Source organism: Carcharhinus amblyrhynchos, chromosome 1 (genome assembly GCF_965287045.1).
Source record: "Carcharhinus amblyrhynchos chromosome 1, sCarAmb.v2.hapA, whole genome shotgun sequence".
NCBI classification, from domain to species: Eukaryota; Metazoa; Chordata; class Chondrichthyes; order Carcharhiniformes; family Carcharhinidae; genus Carcharhinus; species Carcharhinus amblyrhynchos.
Window position 1 is genome coordinate 9,912,818 of NC_137324.1, and position 20,584 is coordinate 9,933,401.

Consider the following 20,584-nt stretch of genomic DNA (forward strand, 5'->3'; position numbering starts at 1 on the left):
GAGCTTTGCATTTAAGGAGGAATGATAAATCCACCTTTAAAGTGCTGCCAACTCTGGGAGATAGCATCTTATCAGCGGACTGCTTCTTCACTTGATCTACACGAGCTGGAGTAAAAAGCTACCTGCCATGCAATCCACCAAGTACGTATTAGAACCACAGAAAAGTCACAGCACTGAAGGAGGCCACTCAATCCCAGCCCAAGGTGCCATTTCCAGTCCATTTATGTAAATATTCCGTTGATCTACGTTGGCTGAGGTAGTAATAGTGGCACGGTGGTTAGCACTGCAGCTTCACAGCACGAGGGGCTAGGTTCGATTCCTGGCTTGGGTCACTATTTGTTCAGAGTTTGTACGTTCTCCCCGTGTCTGTGTGGGTTTCCTCCAGGTGCTCTGGTTTCCTCCCACAGTCCGAAAGATGTGCTGGTTAGATGCATCGGCCATGCTATATTCTCCTTCAGGTGTACCCGAACAGGCACCGGAGTGTGATGACTAGGGGATTTTCACAGTAACTTCATTGCAGTGTTAATGTAAGCCTACTTGTGGCATCAATATATAAACTTTAAGGGTAGTTTTATTTTGCACTTGTGTTCAGGGTGTTTGCAGCACACATTATCATACCATACTATTCAACAGAATGACATGGTTTTACAAGAATCATCTACAAATAATGCGCTGGGCATTACAGAAACATAGAAGATAGGAGCAGGAGGCCATTTGGCCCTTCGAGTCTGCTTCACCATTCATTAAGATCATGGCTGATCATCCAACTTTTTCCCCATAACCTTTGATCCCATTTACCCCAAATGCTATATCTAGCCGCTTCTCGAATGCATTCAATGTTTTGGCATCAACTATTTCCACAGGCTCACCACTCTTTGGGTGAAGAAATGCCTCCTCATCTCCATCCTAAATGGTCTACCCTGAATCCTCAGGCAGAGTTGGGTTCACAAACAGGGCATATATGGACACAAACTCAATTAAAGATAATGTAATTATTTCCTCTCACATTGTCTGCACCTGTAAAGACTTGATTACCTGTTAAGACTCACATTCCAATCATTATCTCGTAATTGAGTCTGTGTCTATATATGCCCTGTTTGTGAACCCAATTCTTCATTCACCTGATGAAGGGGCAGCGCTCCAAAAGCTCGTGCTACCAAATTAAACCTGTTGGACTTCAGCCTGGTGTTGTGAGACTTCTTACTATGGAAACCCTGTTGGAAGTGTGAGCTGCCAATGGACAAAGGAAGGCACTTGGAACCTGAGTGAACAGGATAGGTAACTTCTTAACCAATAAAATTGAAGAGTTGTGAAATAAACAAAGGAACAAAGAACAAAGAACAGTACAGCACAGGAACAGGCCTTTCGGTCCTCCAAGCTTGTGCCGGTCATGACACCCCAACTAAACAAAAACCCTTCTGCCCTTATTCAGCCCATATCCCTCTATACCTTCCCTATTCATGTTTAAACTTTATTTACTAGTGTCACAAATAGGCTTACATTAACACTGCAATGAAGTTACTGTGAAAATCCCTTAGCCGCCACACTCCAGCGCCTGTTCGGGTACAGAGGGAGAATTTAGCATGGTCAATGCACCGAGCCAACCTGTCTTTCAGACTGTGGGAGGAAACCGGAACACCCGAAGGAAACTGACGCAGACGGGAGAATGTGCAAACTCCGCACAGACAATGACCCAAACCTGGGTCCCTGGTGCTGCGAAGCAGCATTATGCCACCATAAGATGCTGTTCAGACAGTTGGCACAGAGTCGATGGGCCAAATGGCCTTGTTTTGCACTGTCAGGATTCTATGAAATCCTGATTCTGCTTCTAAACACACTCAATAACCTGATCAAGTAGCTGAGTTCAACTGTTTTTTCAACTAATTCATGGGATATGGGTGTCATTAGCAAAGCCAATATTTATTATCTTTATCAGGTTTGCCCTAGGAAGTAATTATGAGCCATGTTCTTGTTTTGAACTGATTCTTCAAAGCACAGTTGTATTTATTAATGGCTTAAATGATGCAATAAAAAGCCACATATCCAAATTTGCTGATGACACAGAGATAAGCAGCATTTTAAGCAGGGAAAGTGGAAGCAGAAAATAACAATGAATTATTGTTGGATTAAGTGAATTACGTTGATTGGTGGCAGATGAATTCCAATGTTAGAACATAGAACATTACAACGCAATACAGGCCCTTCGGTCCTCGGTGTTGCACCAACCAGTGAAACCAATCTAAAGCCTATCTAACCTATACTATTCCAATATCATCCATATGTTTACCCAATGGCCATTTAAATGCCCTTCATGTTGGTGAATCCACTACCATTGCAGGCAGGGCATTCCACGTCCTTTCTACTCTCTGAGTAAAGAACCTATCTCTGATATCTGTCCTATAATTATCACCCCTCAATTTAAAGCTATGTCCCCTCGTGCTAGCCATCTCCACCTGAGGAAAAAGGCTCTCACTGTCCACCCTATCTAATCCTCTGATCATCTTATATGCCTCTATTAAGTCACCTCTTAACCTTCTTCTCACGAATGGTGGTATTTTGGGAAGCTGTGGGGCTGGAATTTTCAGGTATAAGAACATAAGAACATAAGAAATAGGAGCAGGAGTAGGCCATCCAGCCCTTCGAGCCTGCCCTGCCATTCAATAAGATCATGGCTGATCTGTCGCTGCTCAGTTCCACTTTCCCGCCCTCTCCCCATAACCCTTAATCCCCTCTCCTATCAAAAACCCATCAACCCGCGTCTTAAAAATATTTAGCGAGGCAGCCTCCACCACTTCAACGGGCAGAGAATTCCAGAGATTCACCACCCTTTGAGTGAAGAAGTTCCTCCTCAACTCCGTTCTAAACCGCCCCCCTTTTATCTTGAGGCTGTGCCCCCTAGTCCTACTGTCTTTTTTGAGCGGGAAGAGTCTTTCCACCTCTATCCTATCCATCCCATTCATCATCTTATACATCTCAATGAGATCTCCCCTCATTCTTCTAAACTCTAACGAGTACAAGCCCAGTTTATTCAGCCTCTCCTCATAGCTCAACGAGGCATCTTGAAGGGAATTGCTTGATAGAGCAGACGCAGCACGGTTTCATTAAAGGGAAATCGTGTCTGACAAATTTACTGGAGTTCTATGAGGATGAACATAGAACATAGAACATTACAGCGCGGAACAGGCCCATCGGCCCACAATGTTGCGCCGACCAGTCTTATTTTTAAAAAAAAACATTGACCCACTAATCTAAACCAATCCCTTTTCGTCCATAAACCTATCCACCAATCTCTTAAACGCCCCCAAACTAGGCGCATTTACAACTGCAGCAGGCAGGGCATTCCAGTCCCTCACCACCCTCTGGGTAAAGAACCTGCCCCTGACATCCGTCCTATAACTACCCCCCCTTAATTTAAAGCCATGCCCCCTCGTGCTAGATTTCTCCATCCGAGGAAACAGGCTATCACCATCCACCCTATCTAAACCTCTAATCATCTTATATGTTTCTATAAGATCCCCTCTTAGCCGCCTTCTTTCCAGTGAAAACAACCCCAAATCCCTCAGTCTCTCCTCATAGGACCTCCCCTGCATACCAGGCAACATCCTGGTAAACCTCCTCTGCACCCTCTCCAAAGCCTCCACATCCTTCCTGTAATGTGGGGACCAGAACTGCACACAGTACTCCAAGTGCGGCCGCACCAGAGTTGTGTACAGTTGCAACATGACGCTGCGACTCCTAAATTCAATCCCCCTACCAATAAACGCCAAGACACCGTACGCCTTCTTAACAACCTTATCTACTTGATTCCCAACTTTCAGGGATCTATGTACACATACACCTAGATCCCTCTGCTCCTCCACTCTTTTCAAAGTCCTCCCGTTAGCCCTATACTCAACACATCTGTTATTCCTACCGAAATGGATTACCTCACACTTCTCCGCATTAAACTCCATCCGCCACCTCGCGGCCCAGCTCTGCAACCTGTCCAAGTCACCCTGCAAACTTCGACACCCTTCCTCACAATCTACCACACCTCCGGCTTTGGTGTCATCAGCAAACTTACTAATCCACCCAACTATACCCTCATCCAGATCATTAATAAAGATTACAAACAGCAGTGGCCCCAAAACAGATCCCTGAGGCACACCACTCGTAACCGAACTCCATGATGAATAATTACCATCAACCACCACCCTCTGTCTCCTATCTGCTAACCAATTCCTGATCCAAGTACCTAAATTACCACCAATCCCATACATCTGCATTTTCTGCAGAAGCATACCATGGTGAACCTTATCAAATGCCTTACTAAAATCCATATATACCACATCTACTGCCTTACCCCTATCCACCTCTTTGGTCACCTTCTCAAAGAACTCAATAAGGTTAGTAAGGCATGTCCTTCCCGCTACAAAACCATGTGTCTAGGGCGGTGGATAGAGGAGAGCCGGTGGATGTGGTCTTTCTAGATTTTCAGAAGGCGTTTGACAAAGTACCTCACAAGAGGTTATTGCAGAAGGTCGAGGGACATGGAGTTGGGGGTAGGGTGTTAGCGTGGATAGAGGATTGGTTGTCAAATAGGAGGCAGAGAGTGGGGGTCAACGGGTGCTATTCGGATTGGCGGATGGTGACTAGTGGAGTGCTCCAGGGGTCGGTGCTGGGGCCTCAGCTTTTTACCATTTATATAGATGATCTGGAGGAGGGAACCGAGTGTAGAGTGTCGAAATTTGCTGATGACACCAAGATTGGGGGAACGGCAAATTGTGCGGTTGATAAGTTTCGCAACCCCTGCCTTTTCCCTGCAACCTTTGATCCCCTTACCAGTTAAGAACCAATCTATCTCTGTCTTAAACATACCCAATGACCCAGCCTCCACAGCCTTCCGTGGCAATGAACTTCCACAGATTCACCACCCCCTGGCTGAAGAAATTCCTCCTCATCTCGGTTCTAGAGGCTTGCTTGTCCCTTTACTCTGAGGCTATGCCCTCGGATCCTAGCCTCTCCTACTAATGGAAACATCTTCCCCAGGTCCACTCTATCCAGGCCTTTCACACAATGAACGATGTGCCCGATGCTGTTACCAAGCAGAACTGTCCAGTCCTACCAAAGCCTGTGGGCTTTTGCACGGCTCGCTCACCCCATTACAGTGTGGGGGCAGAGGGGAGGGGAGGGGGGTAATTACGGTTGGTCCGAAAGATCCTGGCAGCAGGAAGGGCTGGAAGGTCCTGCCCCTAGTTCAATCACACCTGAAATTCAGTGAGAAATTCTGGGCTTTAATCTTAGACAGGATACATCCACCTTGGAGGAGGTGCAGCATTGGTTTACTAGAATTAATTCTCTACTCTAGAGGGTTGTGAATAGCAGAGGCCAGAGATTATGCAAATTCTGGAATTTATGAGGTTTTGGGTTAATTTAACCAAAGTTTTGAAGGTACAATGGGAAACGGATAAAGGTGGAGAAAAGAGTCTATTCTGCTTGAGTCTAGGACTAGGTTCTAGGACTAGGACAGTCTAAAAATTAGAACTATATCTTCCCAGGATAATATTAGGAAACATTGCTGCAGGCAAAGGGTGGCAGCATTTGGGGAGGCTTCTTTTGTAAGTGGTGATTGAGGCTAAATCAATTATTAATTTTAAATCCAAAATTGATAGATTTGTGCTATCCAAACAGAGTAAAGGGATGTGGGACAAAGATCATCCATAGAGTTAGGTCACGGGTTAGCAGCGTTCTCACTAAATGATGACCTACTCCTAAATACTAATGTTCCTGTATATCAATGTTCCTGTATATTAATCAATGTTCCTGTGTACCAATGTTTTTGTGTATTAATTAATGTTCCTGTGTTCCAATGTTCTTGTGTACCAATGTCCCTATGTAGCAATATTCAACCGTTCAATTCCTGACTTGGGTCACTGTGTGTGTGGAGTTTGCACATTCTCCCCGTGTCTGCGTGGGTTGCCTCCCACAGTCCAAAGATGTGCAGCTTAGGTGGATTGGCCATGCTAAACTGTTAGGGGGACTAGCAAGGGAAATACATGCGGTTGTGGGGATACGGCCTGGTTGGGATTATGATCAGTGCAGACCTGATGGGCCAAAAGGCCTCCTTCTGCACTGTAGGAGTCTATGATTCTAAAAATTAATTTTTGGAATGTGGGCATTGGTGGCAAGATCAGCATTTATAATCTATCTCTAATTACAGCAAAGAAGGTGATGGTGAGCCTTATTCTTAAACATAGCTGGTGAAGGTGCTTGCTTGGTGATGTTATTGTTTTGTGTAGAGGATCCTAGGCCAGTTTAGAGGGAAGTTAAGAATCAACCACTTCAGTACGGGATTCAATCCACATATTGGTAAAGACCAGGTTTCCTTCCTGAAAGAAAATTAATGAACCAGTTGGCCTTTTCCAGACAATCTGACAACTTTATGGTCTCTTTAACTAATACTAGATTCTCAAACAAGGAACTGCAAACCACAGAGAAGTGGCTAATGGTCTTCAGGGACACTCTCTTTGGCAGAGATTGGGAGTCAGTTTTCTCTTTTGTAACGCAAGGGCTTTGAAGAATATTGCATTGCCTCGATGCAAAGCCTTAGGCCAGGATTTTGGATATCAGGAAGCATTTTTTGACACAAATCAAGGTAAAAACCTGGAATTCTCTCTATCAAAAAGCTGTTGAGGATGAGGGTCAATTGACAATTTCAAAATTGAGACTGATAATAGTTTTGTTGGAGAAGGGTATTCATAGATACAGAATCAAAGTGGATAGATGGAGTTAAGATGTAGGTTAGTTTTGATCTAATTACAGGAGCGAGTCCAGTCTCCCTTTATTTCTCTGTCACTACCTTTGATGCCTCACTGAATAAGACATTTACCGTATTTGCCACCATCCTCCCCGTTGGCATTGACCTTTTTGCCCAGCACCTGGACATGTTTGCCACTGGTCCTGCTGTAGAGCTGGTAGATTCTGATCTGCTTCCGGCTTAGGTCATCTGAGTGTTTGGTATGGTTCTCCACATAGGTCCTGAAGTGTTCTGTGGTCTGCTTTGATTCCTGTTAAATTAATGAATAGCAAGAATGAGGGTGAGGAGCTGTGTGCGGATCAGACACTGAAGACAAGGGTCAGAGCGAGGGTGAGGCACACGGAATGGGGTCAAGAGGCTGAGAGTGAGGCACTTGGAATGGGGACCGGGGTTCGCCAGAAAGATAACCAGGCTTAGTGTGTTAAATAACCTGGAGTCTGTGAACAAGACCAGATACCATTTCTAAGAATGATCATAGAATCGTAGAATCCCCACAGTGCCCAAGGAGGTTATTCGGCCCATTGAGCCTGCACCAAAACAATCCCACCCAGGTCCCATTCCCGTAACATGGAACCCCAACAGTACAGAAGGAGGCCATTCGGCCCATCAAACCTGCACTGACCACAATCCCAGCCAGCCCCCATTCCCACAACCCCACACCTTTACCCAAGCCAGGAATCAAACCCAAGTCCCTGGCGCTGTGAGGCAGCAGTGCTAATAACTGTGCCATCATGCCGTCCTTTTCATAGTTCCTATTGATAAATGGATGGGGTTGCAGCAACGTAACTTGTATACATATTGGTGCCATTTTGCATTAGCACTGAATAGCAACCATATGTACATTCTAGAGAATAGCAACCCCTGTGTACATTATAGACAATAGTAGCCCCTGTGTACATTATAGAGAATAGCAGCCCCTGTGTACATTATAGAGAATAGCAGCCCCTGTGTACATTATAGAGAATAGCAGCCCCTGTGTACATTATAGAGAATAGCAGCCCCTGTGTACATTATAGACAATAGCAGCCCCTGTGTACATTATAGACAATAGCAGCCCCAGTGTATATATTCTAGAGAATAGCAGCTCCTATATATATTCTAGGGAAGAGCAGCCTCCGGGTATACCATAGAATTTAGCACACTCTGGGTAGAACAGAAAATAGCAGTCTGTGTGAATATTTTACAGGATAGCAGTCTCTGTTTATAAATAATGGTGACATTAAAAAGAACATTGCCCAGAATAAACGGGATTAAAGTTTCTGAGAAACAGTGAGAAATGAGGAACTGGGAATAGTTAAATTTGGAAAGATCATTGCAAGCATTTTGACCAATCGGAGCTGACTTGTCAACCAATCGATCAGCATCCATTTCCAGTAAATATTGTTGCTCCCTTTGAAATTTGGTATTTTTGTGTTTGTCCGAATGAGTACACAACAAGAAGCTTTGACATCATGGGCAGGATTTTTCGGCTGCACGCGCACTCGCCCTGAAACTAGAAAATCCCACTGGAGGTGAACAGGTCTTTCCATAGTCCATCCCTAGCCCGCTATGATCCCCAAGGTAGGTGGAATGGGAAAATTTGCCCAAGTGTCTCTTTATTCCGCAATTCTTGAGTGCAACTTCAACAACAATTTGTCTTTATATAGCAGCCTTAATGTAGTTAAATGTCCCAAGGTGCGTCACAGAAGCATGACAGAAGAAATCTGACACAGAACCACATAGATAAGTCCCCTGGTCCAGACAGGATTTACCCTAGGATTCTCTGGGAGGCAAGAGAGGTGATTGCAGAGCCTCTGGCTCTGATCTTCAGGTCGTCGTTGGTCTCAGGTATAGTACCGGAAGATTGGAGGATAGCGAATGTTGTCCCATTGTTTAAGAAGGGGAACAGAGACTTCCCCGGGAATTATAGACCGGTGAGTCTCACTTCTGTTGTGGGCAAGGTTTTAGAAAAAATTATTAGGGATAGGATTTATAGTTATTTGGAGAGTAATGAATTGATTGGAGACAGTCAGCATGGTTTTGTAGCGGGTAGGTCGTGCCTTACTAACGTTATTGAGTTTTTTGAGGAAGTGACCAAAGAGGTGGATGGGGGAAAGGCAGTTGACGTGGTATATATGGATTTTAGTAAGGCGTTTGATAAGGTTCACCATGGTAGGCTTCTGCAGAAAATGCAGATGTATGGGATTGAGGGTAATCTAGGAAATTGGATCAGGAATTGGCTAGCAGATAGGAGACAGAGGGTGGTGGTTGATGGTAAATATTCGTCATGGAGTTCAGTTACGAGTGGTGTGCCTCAGGGATCTGTTTTGGGGCTACTGCTGTTTGTAATTTTTATTAATGATCTGGATGAGGGTATAGTTGGGTGGATTAGTAAATTTGCTGATGACACCAAAGTCGGAGGTGTGGTAGATTGTGAGGAAGGGTGTCGTAGTTTGCAAGGTGACTTAGATAGGTTGCAGAGCTGGGCCGAGAGGTGGCGGATGGAGTTTAATGTGGAGAAGTGTGAGGTAATTCACTTTGGTAGGAATAACAGATGTGTCGAGTATAGGGCTAACGGGAGGACTCTGAATAGTGTGGATGAACAGAGGGATCTAGGTGTATGTGTACATAGATCCCGGAAAGTAGGGAATCAAGTAGATAAGGTTGTTAAGAAGGCATACGGTGTCTTGGCACTTATTGGTAGGGGGATTGAATTTAGGAGTCGCAGCATCATGTTGCAACTGTACACAACTCTGGTGCGGCCGCACTTGGAGTATTGTGTGCAGTTCTGGTCCCCACATTATAGGAAGGATGTGGAGGCTTTGGAGAGGGTGCAGAGGAGGTTTACCAGGATGTTGCCTGGTATGGAGGGGAGGTCCTATGAGGAGAGACTGAGGGATTTGGGGTTGTTTTCGCTAGAAAGAAGGCGACTAAGAGGGGATCTTATTGAAACATATAAGATGATTAGAGGTTTAGATAGGGTGGATAGTGATAGCCTTTTTCCTCGGATGGAGAAAGCTAGCACGAGGGGGCATGGCTTTAAATTAAGGGGGGATAGTTATAGGACGGATGTCAGGGGTAAGTTCTTTACCCAGAGGGTGGTGAGGGATTGGAATGCCCTGCCTGCTGCAGTTGTAAATGCATCTAGTTTGGGGGCGTTTAAGAGATCCGTGGATAGGTTTATGAATGAAAAGGGATTGGTTTAGGTTAGAGGGTCATTATTTTTTAACTGGTCGGCGCAACATCGTGGGCCGAAGGGCCTGTTCTGCGCTGTAATGTTCTATGTTCTATAGGGAGATATTTGAGCAGATGACCAAAGGGCTGGTCAAGAGGTAGATTTTAAGCCTTATCTCAAAAGAGAAAAGAGAGGTAGAGAGTTGGAGAGAGAATCTCAGAGCTTCAGGTCCAAGCAACTGTCAGTGATGGAGAAATTAAAATTGGGATTATAGAACATAGAACACGACAGCACAAACAGGCCCTTCGGCCCACAAGTTTGCGCCAATCATATCCATACCTACCAGACCATAGAACTATCTGTAACTCCCAATCTCATTAAATCCCATGTACTCATCCAGAAGTCTTTTAAAAGACCCCAGCGAGTTCGCCTCTACCACCACTGACAGAAGCAGATTCCACTCACTCACCACCCTCTGAGTGAGAAACTTACCCCTGACATCTCCTCTGTACCTGCTCCCCAGCACCTTAAACCTGTTTCCTCTCGTAGTGACCATTTCAGCCCTGGGAAATAGCCTTCACCAAGATTGATCAAGAGCCAAGCATTAGAGAAGTGCAGATATCTCAGATGGTCGTGAGGTTGGAGGAAGTTACAGAGCTAGGGAACAATAAGGTGATGAATGGATTTGAAAACAAAAATCAGAATTTAAAGCCAGTATCCCATGGCTTATCACAGGGATCTGTGATGGGGCCCCCCATTGTTCGTCATTTATATAAATGATATAGATGACTGTGTTGGGGGGGCAGGATTAGTAAGTTTGCGGAAGACACAAAGATTGGTTGGGTTGGGCTGTAAGAGGATATAGTCGGAATAGTCAATGGGCAGATAAGTAGCAGATGGAATTTAACCCTGAAAAGTGTGAGGTGATACACTTTGGAAGGAGTAATTTGACAAGGAAGTATTCAATGAATGGCATGACACTGGGAAGTTCTGTGAAATAAAAGGACCTTGGCGTGTTGGTCCATAGATTTATATTTTTATTTATTTCATTTATTAATCACAAGTAAGTCTTACATTAACACCAATTAAGTTGCCGTAAAATTCCCTTAGTCGCCACACTCTGGCGCCTGTTTGGGTCAATGCACCTAACCAGCATATCTTTCAGACTGTGGGAGGAAACTTTTTTTTCTTGAACAGCAGGTTAGGTGTAAGGATTCGCATTCTAATCAGTAATCTCTAAACTGTCTGTGCTTTATATGCTCTGTCTGAGGCCAGAACTCTCCATTCACCTGACGAGGGGGCTAACCCGAAAGCTTGCGAGTATATTATCAAATAAATAGGTTGGACTAAAACCTGGTGTTGTCAGACTTTTTACTGTGTTTACGCCAGTCCAACGCCGGCATACCCACATCAAGGAAACTAGAGAACCAGGAGGAAGCCCGTGCAGACACGGGGAGAATGCACAAACTCCACACAGACAGTGACCCAAGCCAGGAATCGAACACAGGTCCCTGGCACCGTGAGGCAGCAATGCTCACCACTGTGCCACCGTTCCACCCACTGAAGACAGAAGGACATGTCAGTAGGGTGGTAAAAAATGCATATGGGACACTTGCCTTTATCAATCAATGCATGGATTACAAAAGCAGGGAAGTCATGTTGGAGTTGTATTGAAATTTGGTGAGGCCACAGCTGGAGTACTGTGTGCAGTTCTGGTCGCCACATTATCAGGAGGATGTGATTGAACTGGAGGGGGTGCAGAGGAGATTCACCAGGATGCTGCCTGGGATGGAACATTTAAGTTATGAAGAGAGGTTGTGTAGGCTTGACTTGTTTTCATTGCAGCAGAGAAGACTGAGGGGTGACCTGACTGAGGTGTACAAGATTATGAGGGGAATGGACGGAGTGGATAAGGAGCAGCTGTTCCCATTGTTGAAAGATCAGTCACGAGGGGACACAGGTTCAAGGTGAGGGGCTGGAGGTTTAGGGGGGGATGTGAGGAGAAACCTTTTTGCCTAAAGGGTCTGGAATGAGCTGCCTGGGAGGGTGGTGGAGGCGGGTTGCCTCACATCCTTTAAGGCTTGGAGGGAGTGCAGAGGAGGTTTACTAGGCTGATGCCGGAGTTGAGGGGGTTGAGCTATGAGGAGAGGCTGAATAAACTAGGCTTGTACTCGTTAGAGTTTAGAAGAATGAGGGGAGATCTCATTGAGACGTATAAGATGATGAATGGGATGGATAGGATAGAGGTGGAGAGACTCTTCCCGCTCAGAAAGGACAGTAGGACTAGGGGGCACAGCCTCAAGATAAAGGGGGGGCGGTTTAGAACGGAGTTGAGGAGGAACTTCTTCACTCAAAGGGTGGTGAATCTCTGGAATTCTCTGCCCGTTGAAGTGGTGGAGGCTACCTCGCTAAATATTTTTAAGAAGCGGGTTGATGGGTTTTTGATAAGTGAGGGGATTAAGGGTTATGGGGAGAGGGCGGGAAAGTGGAACTGAGCCACGACAGATCAGCCATGATCTTATTGAATGGCGGGGCAGGCTCGAAGGGCTAGATGGCCTACTCCTGCTCCTATTTCTTATGTTCTTATGTTCTTCCAGGGCTATGGGCCAAGTGCTGATAAATGGGATTAGAAAAGAAGTCAGGTGTTTCTCGCTTGTTGGTGCAGACTCGATGGGCCGAAGTGCCTCTTTGGCACTGTATGATTCAATAATAATCTAAAGGTTGCTTGTCTGGGAGCCACTGTAATTCAGTGAACACAAGAATAATGGATACAAGTAATGTCTTGCCCAGCAGAGTTTTGTGATAATGGGAAGTCAGAGAGTGTTGGAATAGATAAGTCCAGCGGTTACAGAAGTACAGGTGAGGGTTGCCACGGCAAAATGAGTTATGATAAGGGCAGAGGTGGCAAAAGGCGGTCTTGGTAGTGTCATGGATGTATTGTTGGAAGCTCATCTCATGATCAAATTATGATGCCAAGCTTGCAAGCAGTCTGGTTCAGACCTGGGCAGTTGCTATGGAGCAGGATGGATTCGGTGGGGGCCTGGGAAAAGGAGTTCGTAATGTGGACAGAATACAATGGCTTCAGTCTTCCTCATTTTCAGTTGGAGGAGATGTCTGCTTGTCAAGTCCAAAGATCAAAGAAAATTACGGCAGAAGAACAGGCCCTTCAGCCCTCCAAGCCTGCACCGACCATGCTGCCCAACTGAACTAAAACCTGCTACCCTTCCGGGGACCATATCCCTCTGTTCCCATCCTAAACACATTTTTGTCAAGATGCCCCTTAAAAGTCACTATTGTATCCGTTTCCACTACCTCCCCCTCTGTGTTAAAAATCTGCCTCGTACATCTCCTTTAAACATCGCCCCTCGTACCTTAAACCTGTGCCGCCATGTAATTGACTCTTCCACCCTGGGAAAAACTTCTGACTATCCACTCTGTCCATGCCCCTCATAATCTTGTAGACCTCTATCAGGTCTCCCCTCAACCTCCGTCGCTCCAGTGAGAACAAACCAAGTTTCTCCAACCTCTCCTTATAGCTAATGCCCTCCATTCCAGGCAACATCCTGGTAAATCTTTTCTGTACCCTCTCCAAAGCCTCCACATCCTTCTGGTACTTGTTTTCAAGTACTTGATGACAAATCAGCAGTTGTATCACTGAGCAACAGTGAATGATTCAAGAGAGGCAGCGTTGAGGTAGAACTGAGTATGGTCAGCATTCATGTGAAAATTAGCATTGGATGGTGTTGCGGAGGAATAGCGTGTGGATATGAAATGGATAGGGGGAGGTGGCGGGTGGCCAGGAGAGATCTTAGAATGGAGACATAAACTATTTTCTAAATGGGAAAATGCTTCAGAAATGAGGAACACAAAGGGACTTGGGAGTTATTTTTCAAGGTTCTCTTAAGGTTAACGTGCAGGTTCAGCTGGCAGTTAGAAAGGCAAATGCAATGTTAGCATTCATATCGAGAGGGCTAGAATACAAGAGTTTTGAGGCTGTTTAAGGCTCTGGTCAGATCCCATTTACAGTACTGTAAACATTTTTGGGCCCCATATTGAAGGACGGATGTGCTAACCTTGGAAAGGATTCAGAGGAGATTCACAAGAATGATCCCTGGAATGAAGAGCTTGTCGTATGAGGAACAGCTGAGGACTCTGGGTCTGTACTGTAAGGAAGGTTGAGAGGGGATCTTATTGAAACTTACATGTTAGGGTCTTTTAAGAGACTCTTGGATATGTACATGGGACTTAGTAAGATAGAGAGTTAGAGGTAAGCCTGGTAGGTAGGAACATGTTTGGCGCAACTTGTGGGTTGAAGGGCCTGTTTGTACTGTAGTTTTTCTATGTTCTATGTTCTTAACTGTGAGGCCTGGATAGAGTGGATATGGAGAGGATGTTTGCATTAGTAGGAAAAACTAGAACCAGAGGGCACAACCTCAGGCTAAAGGCTCGATCCTTTAAAACAGAGATGTAGAGAAATTTCTTCAGCCAGAGAGTGGTGAATCTTTGCCTCAGAAGACTGTGGAGGCCAGGTCATTGAGTGTCTTTAAGACAGAGATAGATAGGTTCTTGATTAAGAAGGGATCGGGGTTATGGGGAAAAAGCAGAAGAATGGGGATGAGAAAAATATCACCATGATTGAATGACTGAGCAGACCTGATGGGCCGAATGGCCTAATTCTGCTCCTTTGTCTTATGGTCTTATGGCCTTTGGGGAAATCTGGAGGTAATGAAGCAAGAGTGAAAGGATGCAGGTGATTCTCTGTCTGTAATTGATGTTGAAGGATGGAACCAGGCAAGTGCAGCCCCACCCAGCTCGACAACACTGGGGAAGCACTGGAGGAGGACTGTGTGGTCAACCATGTCAGAGGACTTCTTGGCAGCCAGGATTCTGGCGAGCATCTCACACTGCGAGATACCAGGAAATTCTTTGTTTCAAAATCTTTAATGAAATTCTTTACAATCAGAAAAGGTGGGGAGCAAAGCAGCAAGCTGACCAAGATACAACCTTCCTAAGTCTCGGTACTGAGTTTCTGCTGAATGAAGCATGTTCACACACAAGGAATCTTCATATCTTTTCTCATATAACACACCTCTCACCAGAACAATGATATGACATTCCCTTCACCATACTCTGCATATATTCAGAAGAATGTGTATCACAGCGCCAGTGACCGGGGTTCGATTCCTGATTTGAGTCACTGTCTGTGCGGGGTCTACATGTTCTCTACATGTGGCTTTCCTCCCACAGTCCGAAAGATGCGCTGGTTAGATGCAATGGCCATGCTAAATTCTCCCTCAGTGTACCCAAACAGGTACCAGAGTGTGGGATTTTCACAGTAACTTCATTGCAGTGTTAATGTAAACTTACTTGTGACACAAATAAATAAACTTCACATGTCATAGAGAATAGCAAAAACTGTGTATATTATGAGGAGTAGCACTGTAACTTTTGAATATAACAAACACAAGTATTGGCACTCACTAATATAGCAAATCCCTACTGGAATATAACACACCCCATGCATTAAAATTCTCTAATAGACCACATTTTTTATTATAATATTCTCTGATATAACACTCACTATAATCTCTTATATATACATGCTCCTTACTATAATACTCTTATATATACATGGTCCTCACTATAATATTTTTATATGTATATGCTCCTCACTAAATACTCTTATATACATGCTCCTCAGAGCAATATTCTGATATATACATGCCCCGCATTCTAATACACTCATATATATGTACTCCTCGCTGTAATGCTCCTAAAAAACATGCTCCTCGCTGTAATATTCTGATAGATACATGTCCCACACTCTAATACATTCACATGCCCTGCACTGTAACACACTGATATATACATGTTCCTTACTATCATGCTATAAAAATAAATGCTTCTCGCTATAATACTTCTATATACATATGGAGCATCCTTCCTGAGCAACATCAACCAGCAGAAATCCTTTGGAACATGGAATGGGAAATCACTAACAACTTCCTTGTGGCAAACTCCCTGTCAAATGACAGGGTTGAGCTGCCACAGCTAGAATGGTGATATGGACACATACAATTATACAAATCAGTAGCAGAAGAAGGCCGCTCGGCCCATTGCGCTGTTCTGCCATTCAATAAGATCATGGCTAATCTGACTGTAACCTCATCTCCATATTCCACCTACTCTCGATAACCTTTCATCTCCTTGCTCATCAAGAATCTAGCTAGCTCTGCCTTAAAGTTATTCCACGACCTTGCTTCCAGCTCCTTTCAGAAAAAGATATCCAAACATTCATGACCATAACACCATAAAGACATAGGAGCAGAATTAGTCCATCGGTCCATCGAGTCTGTTCTGCCATTCAATCGTGGTTGTTATGATTCTCATCCCCATTCTCCTGCCTTCTGTCCTCTGAGAGAAGATATTTCACCTCAATTCCATTTCAAATGGGTGACCCCTTATTTTTAAACACTGACTCCTCATTCTCAATTCTCCCACAAGACAATCCTCTCCACATCCACCACATCCACCCCACGGGATCTGATATGTTTCAATCAAGTCACCTCTTACTCTTCTAAACTTCAGCAGATACAAGCCTAGCCTGTCCAATCTTTCTTCATAAGACAACACGTCCATTCCAAATATTAGTCTAGTAAACCTTGTCTGAGCTGCTTCCAATGCACTTACATCCAGCACAGGGTGGCACAGTGGTTAGCACCTCACAGCGCCAGGGAGCCAGGTTCAATTCCTGCCTTGGGTGACTGACTGTATGGAGTTTGCACGTTCTCCCCATGTCTGTGTGTGTTTCCTCTGGGTGCTCTCACATTCCAAAGATGTGTGGGTTAGGTTGATTGGCCATGGAAAATTGTTCCTTAGTGTCAGGGGAACTAGCAGGATAGAAATGTGGGGTTACAGGGATAGGGCCTGAAGGGAATTGTGATCGGTGCAGACATGATGGCCTGCTTCTGCACTGCGGGGATTCTGTGATCCTTTCTTAAATAAGCAGAATAGTACACAGTACTCCAAATGTGCTTGCAACAATACCCTGCATAAACCTTCCTATTTTTGTATTCAATTCCCCCTGCAATAAACATTTTTTTCTAATTATTTCCTCTACTTGTTTACTTACCGTTTGCAACTCATGCACCAGGGAACCCAGATCCATCTGCACCTCAATACTGCAATCTCTCACAATTTAGATAATGTGGGTAATTTTTTATTTTTCCTGCCAAAATCGATTGGATTTATCATTGTCACATGTATTAATATACAGGGAAAAGTATTGTATCCTGAGCGCTATGCAGACAAAGCATAACGTTCTTAGAGAAGAGAAGGAGAGGGTGCAGAATGTAGTGTTACAGTCATAGCTAGGATGTGGAGAAAAATCAACTTAATACGAGGTAAGTCCATTCAAAAGTCTGATGGCAGCAGGGAAGAAGCTGTTCTTGAGTCGGTTGGTACGTGATCTTTTTCTTGACAGAAGAAGGTAGAAGAGAGTATGTCCAGGGTGCATGAGGTCTTTAATTATGCTGGCTGCTTTTCCGAGGCAGTGGGAAGTGTAGACAGAGTCAGTGGGTGGGAGGCAGGTTTGTGTGATGTGCTGGGCATCGTTCCCTTTATAGTTTTTTGTGGGCTTGGGCAGAGCAGGAGCTGTGATACAACCAGAAAGAATGCTTTCTATGAGGCATCTGCAAAAGTTTGTGAGAGTCATTGTAGAGATGCCAACTTTCCTTAATCTCCTGACAAAAGAGACGTTGGTGGTCTTTCGTAACTATAGCATTGGCATGGAGGGACCAGGACAGGTTGTTGATTATCTGGACGCCTAGAAACTTGAAGCTCTCGTCCATTTCCAATTTGTCCTCAGACAACCTCACACTTGCCCACATTATTCTCCATTTGCCTGATCTTTGCCCACTCACTTATTATTTAGTAGTAAAGATCTTGAATGTTGCTGAAACAAAGAGGATTTCTACTGAGTCTTTTTGTCTTGCAGTTATCGGACAATTCACAAGAATACTAATGTGAGGGGAGAATAACAAATCTAGATTTTATCAGAAGAGTGATTGGTTGGCAAATGGATTCTGATTGTTAGAGGCATTACCATAGAAAAAGAACCAGTTAGCAATTAACTGCCAAGCATTATTTGAAATTTAAACCAAGCAGATTGACCCTCATTGGGCAAAGTGTTGACCAATGGAATGAACCAACAAATGGCTGTTATTTATTTTGTTTAACTGAACAGGTGCTATGAATGAACATGTTCCTCCTGTCTGCAAAGAGCAGGGCCTTGGGTATTAATATATGTAGCTTCCAGTACACTCAGATGCACTACACTGCAACTCTATCTGACAATCTTAAATTGGTTGCCAATGTAATTCATAAGTCTTGTGATTTATGCTGATGAGTGCAAGACAAAAAGCCTTGACAAAATGTCTCTTTTTCACAGAATCATCATAGAATCCCATCAGTGCAGACAGAGGTCATTCGGCCCATCAAGTCTGCACCAACCACAGTCCCACCCAGGCCCTATTCCAGTAACTCCATATATTTACCCTGCTAATCCCCCTGATACTAAGGTCAATTTAGCAGAGCCAATCAGCTAACCAGCAAATCTTTGGACTGTGGGAGGAAACCCGAACACCCAGAGGAAACCCACACAGACACAGAGAGAATGCGTAAACTCCACACAGACGCGCCCTGAGCCGGGAATCAAACCCGGGTTCCTGGCATTGTGAGGCATCAGTGCTAACCACTGTGCCATCCTTTTTCATCTATCTGTATCCTTTGTAGCCTCCTTATGTCCCCTTCACAACTTTTTTGTATCTAACCCTTCATCCAAGTCACTTGTATAACTTGTAAAAAGTTGAGGTCCCAGCACAGATCCCTGTGGCACACCACTATTATATCTTGCCAATGACAAGAATGACCCTTCTCTCTGTTCCATGTTAGCTAATTTTCAATCTGTGCCAATGCATACAACTTTGCTATGGCACCTTATCAAATGCCTTCTTGGAATCTAAGTATGTACATGAACCAATTCTCCTTTATCCACAGCACATGTTACTTCTTCAGAGCATTCCATTAAGGGATTTTCACACTAACTTCATTGCAGTGTTACTGTAAGCCTACTTGTAACACTAATAAATAAACTTAAACTTAAAGTAAGTTAGTTAAACAAGGAACTGAAGGCACTGATGTTAAGTTTGCAGATGATACAAAGATATGTAGAGGGACAGGTAATATTGAGAAAGTAGGGGGGTTGCAGATGGACTTGGACAGGCTAGGAGAGTGGGCAAAGGAATGGCAGATGGAATACAATGTGGAAAAGTGTGAGGTTATGTACGTTGGAAGGAGGAATATTTTCTAAATGGGGAAATACTTAGGAAATCAGAAGCACAAAGAGAACTGGGAGTCCTTGTTCAAGATTCTCTTAATGTTAATTTGCAAGTTCAATCAGCAGTTCGGAAGGCAAATGCAATGTTAGCATTGTTAGCGTTGGGGTCTTTTAAGAGACTTCTGGATGAGTACATGGGATTTAAAGGGATTGAGGGTTATAGATAGGCCTGGTAGATAGGGATATGATCGGCGCAACTTGTGGGCTGAAGGGCCTGTTTGTGCTGTAGTGTTCTATGTTCATTCATGTCGAGTGGGCTAGAATACAAGAGCAGGGATATACTTCTGAAACCATATAAGGATCTGGTCAGACCCCATCTGGAGTATTGTCAGCAGTTTTGGGCTCCATATCTAGGGAAGTATGTGCAGACTTTGGAAAGAGTCCAGAGGAGATTCACAAGAATGATCCCTGGAATGAAGAGCTTGTCATATGAGGAATGGTTGAGGACTCTGGGTCTGTACTCATTGGGAGTTTGGAAGGATATGGGGAGATCATATTGAAATTTACGGGACACTGCGAGGCCTGGATAGAGTCGACGTGGAGACGATGTTTCCACTAGTAGGAAAAACTAGAAATGGAGGAGCTCAGGCTAAAGGGACGTTCCTTTAAAACAGAGATGAAGAGGAATTTCTTCAGTCAGAGAGTGGTGAATCTGTGGAACTCTTTGCTGCAGAAGGCTGTAGAGACCAAGTCATTGAGTGTCTTTAAGACAGAGATAGATAGATTCTTGATTAATAAGGGGATCAGGGGTTATAGGGAAAAGGCAGGAGAATGGGGATGAGAAAAATTGGAGCAGACTCGATTGGCCGAGAGGCCTAATTCTGCTCCTATGTCCTGTGGTCTTATGGTCTTAAAATAAGTTGACTCTGCCTGATTATCTTGAACTTACTTGAATGCCCTGCTACAATGTCTTTAATAATAGTTCTAACATTTTCCCATGATAGATGTTAAGCTAACTGGCCTTTTTTTATTTATCCATGGGATGTGGTTGTCACTGGCTGGCCAGCATTTATTGCCCATCCCTAGTTGTCCAAGGGCAGTTGAGAGTTAACCACATTGCTGTGGCTCTGAAGTTACATGTAGGCCAGACCAAGTAAAGATGGCAGATTTCCTTCCCTTTAGGACATTAGTGAACCAGATAGGTTTTTCTGACAACTGACAATGGTTTCATGGTCATCAGTAGATTCTTAATTCCGGATATTTTTACTGAATTCAAATTCCACCATTTGCCATGGCG

General features: G+C 44.3%; 1 pseudogene; it reads right to left on the bottom strand.

Annotated features, from left to right (window-relative positions):
- The window catches only part of LOC145348582 (fibroblast growth factor 18-like), a 37,653-nt pseudogene extending 29,328 nt beyond the window's left edge, over nucleotides 1-8,325 (bottom strand).
- Nucleotides 8,326-20,584: the final 12,259 nt, after the last annotated feature.